We start from the raw sequence: 4,667 nt of genomic DNA, 5'->3' as shown, positions 1-4,667 counted from the left end.
CCTTTACTACAATAACTCTTGGTTGTGTGATAAAGTTTTTGAGGCGCTATTCAAACCGCATTTAATAAACGTTGAAGGGCAACGCATCGCTGGGTTATGGTTTAACCAGCGTTTGAAAAACTACGCTACTCTCGTAGCATTTCATTTTACTCTTGCTACCGCTCTCACTTTGTCGGGAGCCGCAGCATGGCCTTAGCATAACAATGTACAGTATGTGCTCTACTCTGCTCCGAGTTTTGTTAGGTAAAAAACTATAGCTGGAGCGGGAGCAAAAAATTAAATTCTGCGCTATGCTCTGGCGTAGCGGTAGCAAAAAATTGGGAGCGGTAGCACAGCGGAGCAAATGAAAATTTTCATGTGCTACAGCTCCCGAATGTGTTTGTTGTTTTTTTTCTTTTTGCTATTTTCTGGCATAATATTTGAATTAATTGAATAATTCAAACAAAACAATGTTATGCAAATCATTTTGGCACTTGTTGCGTCAAGTGCCTTTATAAATCTAAAATCAAATATTTTAAGAAATATATTAATAAAGTGAATTAGATAATAATTGAATAAATTATACATTTTTTTTTATTATGTAAAATATTTACCAATTTTATATTACCAAAAACATCATCTATTCCAAATGTATTACAATACTCAATTACTATGAATTTTCGAAATTAATTTTAACTATGTACATATGCTTTCCCCCTTTTTATAAACATTAGCGTGTTTTTTTTTTAACTATTAATTTTTTCAGTCCCGTCACGAAATTTCCTTGGAAATACCCCAAAAAAAAATTCCCTGAAAATTTTAGCCCTAAATATTTACATTAAGAACTGGACCGAGGCATGTAAAAATTTTCCATAGAAAATACACTACAATCCTGATTTTTATCTTTAAATTCCTACAGATCAGAGGTATTTTATGGCATTTTTATATGTGCGGAAGAAATTGCGGGAATATAGCGCGGGAATTCCCGCAACTGTTTTATTGAAGGAAACATGAATGACGGGAATTCCCGCAATTTACGCTAATGTGTTAATCCATTGCACTGTGTATTTGCAGTTCTATTCTACCATTCCCAATATTTAGTAATTTTATAATTTTTTAGGAAGTATCAGTTTGAAATTGTACGCATATACATACTTCAATGTATATTGCAAAGAATCGAAAAGATTTCTGTATATCTAAAATTATAATAAACCTTTTTATCAACACTCCAATTATTCCGCTTTATCTTTACGTTAGATATCGCGTTTGGTTTGTTATGAATGCATTTGTGTCCTTGACCAATAATCTAGCAAAGTATCCGCAGTGCCTTGACGATGAAAATTCCAATGCAATTTTTTGTTGTGATATTAAATATATCGGACGGGCTCGTCTTAAAAAAAAAACTACCTGGTTAAGAAGCAAAACCAGTATAACCCATATACTAAGCATGTTTGGAAATGAAAATTTTTACTTATTTCTTTCTATTTTTGAATTACTAAAATGTTCAAATGATTCTTACATAAATTTTGAACAAATGCTTATGATTTGAAATATAATTTTTGTATTTATAAGCTGTATTGAAATTTAGTATAAAGAGATAAAATGTATCCTATGTCCTTACCCTGCTTCTAAACTACCTCCCCACCAATTTCAAGCAAAATCGGTTCAGCCGTTCTTGAGTTATAAACGACTTTCTTTTATATACCAACTTGTACCATACTTGTAAATGCCAGAAAATAGCAAAAAAGAAAAAAAAAAACAACAAACACATTCGGGAGCTGTAGCACATGAATATTTTCATTTGCTCCGCTGTGCTACCGCTCCCAATTTTTTGCTACCGCTACGCCAGAGCATAGCGCAGAATTTAATTTTTTGCTCCCACACCAGCTATAGTTTTTTACCTAACAAAACTCGGAGCAGAGTAGAGCACATACTTTACATTGTTATGCTAAGGCTATGCTGCGGCTGCCGACAAAGTGAGAGCGGTAGCGATAGCATAACAATAATTTTAGAAATTTTGCCGCTACGGAGTAGTAAATGAGAACCCTGGGTTTAACACCATACAAACGGGTGATATCGATAAATTAACAGAATCGTACGAGCATATCGTGCTCGTGTGGATAAATTTGGTGATTGGCGGTAAGTTATTGCAAATGAAACAGAGAAGAAAATAAAAAATATTATAATTTACAGAAATTTAAAATTAATCTTGAAGATCCGCTAGTGTGTTGGAAACAAGAAATTTAAGAAAAGTACTAAGTAAAAGTACTAGCATCCCCGGATTTCGGGGATAAAATGGGTATCAGTGGAAAGGGGACGTTCTCCAGATCACGACAATATATATATATAGTTGCCGCTGACTTATAGTTTTAAAGATATTTGCATTTGAAGTTGAAAAATTGACAGCTTTTACATTGATAATTTGTATATTGTTTCTTTTCTTTTTCACTTATATTATTTTATTTTTCGCGCCGCGCTTCAAAAAAAATAACCATGGCAACCCTTTTCTTATTGTGCAAATGCAGAGAATTGTAACTAAAATGAAATAATTAAAATAAAGCTTTATTTACAACAAATATTAAAACAATTAATATGTAGTAGTGAAAAAGTTACTCACAATATACAAATTATCAATGTAAAAGTTGTTAATTTTCCAACTTTAAATGCAAATATCTTTAAAACTATAAGTCAGCGGCAACTATATATATATATTGTCGTGATCTGGAGAACGTCAGCTTTCCAGTGATACCCATTTTATTCCCGAAATCCGGGGATGCTATTCTAAATCCCAGCCAAAAATTGTATAAAAATACTGAAGTTGAAGTGACAAAAAGGAAAACAAATCGAAGCAACATATATATATGCTTGCTACTGCTAACATGTTTATATGTTGAAGGTACCAAACCTCTCGTAACATCGACTCATCGTCCATGCCGCTGCGTCATATAGCAAGACGGGAATAATGAGTGACTTATAGAGTTTTGTTTTTGTTCGTCGAGAGAGGACTTTACTTCTCAATTGCCTACTTAGTCCAAAGTAGCACCTGCTGGCAAGAGATATTCTGCGTTGGATTTCGAAGCTGACGTTGTTGTTGGTGTTGAAGCTGGTTCCAAGATAGACGAAATTATTTACGAAGTTATGACTGTCAACACTGACGTCGGTGCTTAGTCGCGAGTGCGATGACGGTTTGTTTGATGACAAGATATATTTCGTCTAGCTCTCGTTCACCACCAGACCCATTTGCTTCGCTGCTTTATCCATTCTAGAGAGAGCAGAACTATCGGCGCTATTGTTAGGCCAATGATATCAATATCGAAGAGGTTGTGCGTGTCAATTCTGTTTTCACGGGTTTTTTCCCAGATGTTTATGCGACTTCTGATCTTGCGATATTTTGCTACGCCGCACATATCATCCTGGCAGCACCCATCGCACAAAACCCACACACACCACACCAAAAGGTCACAACCCAATTCAACACAACATGTCATCCACACAACCGCATCTACACATCCGGCTCGAAGGACCATGTTTAAACCCCTCAATGATATGGTATTCAAAATTCACTTACACTCGCGATTAATATTACAAATGAAAATACGCGGGTAATTTTGTGTACAATTACTTTAATGTTTTGTATATTTAAAAATACAATCAAGTTTTAAATCTATACATATAGACGAATTTAGAACGGTGTTCAGTTCAATTAAATTATAGTTGAGTTGAGACAGGATGCCGCTCGCAGGAAGTGAATTGACACGAAATTGTTTCTAGCGCGTGGGAACTTTGTTGTGGCGAATATCCAATCGAATGTTGATGTGCGATGAGTGTCTGGCGAATGTGTCGAACGACTGTTGACGTGCGGATTGTATGAGACGAATAAGTTGAATCTGCTCAGGAGACCACCCTTTATGCTGAGTGGGTGGATGTACAAGTGTGGTGAGTTGTCTTGTGTGCGAGTGTGGTGTCGTCAAGTATTAGTGTGTGCTAGTTTTTCCGATTAAAGTGGGGGGATGCTTAACTCATTTAAACAATACCAACCACACTACACACCAACACTTCGCTTTTCACCACCCACAACCGATACAAAAGGATTGGTCAGATGGGCATAAGGGCTTTTTTTCGTTCTTACCCGTGACCTCTAAGGTTTTCGCCATCGGTACGATCGTCGACGCAACGCCGCGTAACACTAGTGAACTAAACTTTCAACTGAATTTTCAAATTGTTAAGTGAACCAAAGTGCTAATAATTTTTGTAAAAAAAAGAAGAACATTTTGTGTGAATATAAAATAAGCATTGAAAAAATGGGGAATAAAGAAATACAAACAAAATTTTAATTTGAAAGTGAAATATTTATTTTCTTTATTTCAACGAAATTTTGCGAATTATACATTCCAGGTGCAAGTGCGGCACGATTCCGATTACTTTGGCGGAGGGGTAAAAAAACCGATTTTCCGTATAAATGGGGTATGTACGGATAGGGGAGCTTCTCCAGAGGAGGAATATCCAAAAATAATGAAAAAATTACTAATATTTTTTAAAATATTCACGATTAAAAGTTCAAAAAGTTGCACTAAGAAAACATGTAATTTCTCTATGTTTCACAAAATTTTTTCACATTTTTTACTTTGTATATTTAAATACACACTCTAAGCTTTGAAATAAGCTTACATTTCAGTTTTATTTTGCTA

This window comes from Bactrocera tryoni, unplaced genomic scaffold (assembly GCF_016617805.1).
Source record: "Bactrocera tryoni isolate S06 unplaced genomic scaffold, CSIRO_BtryS06_freeze2 scaffold_25, whole genome shotgun sequence".
In the NCBI taxonomy this organism is placed as follows: Eukaryota; Metazoa; Arthropoda; class Insecta; order Diptera; family Tephritidae; genus Bactrocera; species Bactrocera tryoni.
Note: the sequence above shows the minus strand (reverse complement) of the source record.